The following is a 3058-nucleotide window of genomic DNA, read 5'->3' on the forward strand; positions in this document are numbered from 1 at the left end:
AACTGAAAATCAAGCTACTTACTTAGAAGTATAGCCATTAGAAGGACATTACTTGATGAATTATACACTGAAATAATTGAGGTCATAACACCAGAACCTAAAACAATAATCACTTCTTTTAGTGGCTGTAATAACAGTGACAGTTTTTTACTCTTTAAAAAATATAATTTATAAACACCCTGTGAATGGACGTGGTGAGGTTTAGATTTGAGAACTTCTGACATTAACACACAATACCACGGTGTGTTACATGTCTGGCTAGTGTAGTTGAAGTGGGGGGTTATAGAAGTGGCAGACGGTGGTGCTGGGGATTTAGACTTTGATTAGAGGCCCACGTAAAATTTCACACTGAGCCTTGAAGCCAAATATTAGACCAGAGTCAAGGACCTATGCTCTTTCAGAGGCCCCCTCCCATTAGGAGTTACAAAATCCCTTCGTTAAGTGTTCACAAACTGACCTTGAGTTGCAAATACCAACAGATGCCAAATGTTTTTCAATTTAAAAAATCAGTTTGAAAAAAGGGAAACCGGGATCATCCAAGGTCTTCTGGAAACTGTGCACTTGATGTGATGCGTTCGTTGCACTGCTTTTCTCAGGTTACAGCCAAGACAATCATCCATACGGGCCGACTGAAGGGCTTCAGACAAGACAGTCATAACTGCATTGTATTTATTATCCACTCAATTAGTGTATAAATAACTTGAGTCACATCACTTTTATCAATACAGCCTGTTTAAACAGCTGCATCATACCGACTGTTAATGAGTGAGGCTGGAGTAAAACCATGCTCCTCGCGTCAATAGATTTATTGATGCAGTAAAGAGACATAGGAGAACATTTTGAGGAGGATTACCATTTGCTTTTTCCCTCTCATATTTACAGTAAATACTTTATTTCTAAGCCTTTACCGCTGTAAGTGAACAAGCTTTTTGGAGCGTCAACGGGCTGCATCTCCAAAATATCAACTTTGTAATTAGCTCGACCTTCATGCATTCTTAGTTTGGGATGGTTGGTTTCAGATGGTTAAAAGTTTAAGTTGAGTACACTGGGGGTGTATACATACATGTGTTCGTTTGGAGAAACATGAACGTCAGAAAAATAACTTTTAAGGCTTTTCTATGACAGCAACAGCATGCCAAATATCTGCTAATGAGCTTCTACAGCACTTTCACTGGGCTTCTTTTAATTCAGCTCTCTCTGATCACTGCAAGTCCATTCTGATGCTTTTTATTTATTTTTTATACATACTACATGAAAACTTTAAGGACATTTTTAATAAGGGGATCTTATGATTTAGGATTACCATATTTAAGACTTATTATTTGGTCGTCTTTTACAAAAATGTTCATTAAAATGTGATGTAGAGGATAAGTTGATGATTATCAGGATAATATCCAATCGCAACTATTTTGGCCAAGATAATCATGACATGAAATTTTCATATCATCCAATGCTTAATTTAGAATTGTCGCCTCTCTACAGCACATTCTGGATGTAAATTGTAGACAAGCAGAAGATTATTTAATCGCCCTGTGTTATTTTGCGTGAATACTGATTGTCTCATGTATTAAAATGGAGTCGCAGACTGAAAAACACTGCATCTCTGTAAACAGTTGCAGCCATGTTTAATAATGTTTTTGTCATTATGCAAAGGGCTGCAGGGTGTTCACTCCTGCAGCAGCTTACATAATGTAATTTTAACTTTCAAATGTTTATTCCTGTTTTTCTAATTTTGAGAGTGCTCAATAGGAGGACTGCTGAAAGAGTCACTGGAGTTTCAGCTGTTATTGGTTATGATCACGGCACAACATTGCTGGGTGCTTAAAAAGCCTGTATATCTCTGTGGGGGTGCTTTCGGAAAGAAACAACAACTTTATCCCACTGACTGGACCAAAAGATACAACAGGGTGTTTTAAATTTGCTTTAACTGAATATTAAGCATCACTAAATTAATTCCAGCAGGCGTCAAAAAGTTGCTCCAGGCCCATTCATTTGACAGAGTTGAGTGACAAAGCCGTTCATGTAAAATACTTTTGTTCTGATCCATTTCCGAGCTACCTCAGGCCTTTCTGATGTAAAGATAAATGGGAACAGTAGGTACTTAATTAATTTTTGCCATGGGACATAGAGTATATAAATGTATGTCCTCTCTTCCTGTCATTCTACTTTATCTAATGATATATAATCCAGTAGAGTAGTTAGCAGTAGTAGTATAAATATTACAGGCCAAGTTAAACTCATCTTTAACATTTCACAACCTCACATCAGAGAATCGGACATAACTAATTCTGATGATCATGCTGCAAATGTGATTTCTTTCTGAGTTTGGCTTAATGTTGTGTGAAAGCAGCTGTCTAGATGCTAATGGCTCAAGATAACTCAAGTGGACACCATTTAAATGTACACGTCGACTCAGATTTTCGGTGGGCAGCTGGTGAGAATAACACGAGGCAGGATACAGGAATACTAATATCAGGGAGCTGATTGGTTGTTCTCCAGAGAGAGCAGAGGGGAAATGAGTGGGTTGTGGGCTGGATGCTGTCATCAGCCTTCCACTCCCCCCTGCTGTATGAGAGGTCACATGGCAGCTGTAACTGCAGCCACTGTATTTTCCTGTAAAAGAAAAAAAAAAACATTAGTAAACAACTGGCAGCAGGGTTGCCATTATGTCACTGTAAATCTAACATTTTCTCACTAAAAGTTGCGGTTTCGTACTATTAATGAAAAACACAGCATGAACATTTGAGTGAGTGAAATACACAATTCTGGCTGCATATTTTGCTTTCATTTAGATAAACTCGTTCAACGTATTCCAGTCAGCAACAAAGATGCTCTACACTTAAGAGGGTGCATGTCAAGCGGCACCAATGGCTGAATGAAATGATATCCACGTCCGGTCTCCTGAATGTGTACAGCCTCATTTAAAAGAGTAGCAAACATCATGTGGATGGAGAAAAGTTCTGCAAAACGTCTCTGTCAGTAACTCAGTGGTTAGCTCGGTGCTGTAAAGGAACAAAACAAGAGCGTCATTGTGTCATGGAATGTGACACAATAATCG

This window comes from Echiichthys vipera, assembly GCF_963691815.1.
Source record: "Echiichthys vipera genome assembly, chromosome: 6".
In the NCBI taxonomy this organism is placed as follows: Eukaryota; Metazoa; Chordata; class Actinopteri; order Perciformes; family Trachinidae; genus Echiichthys; species Echiichthys vipera.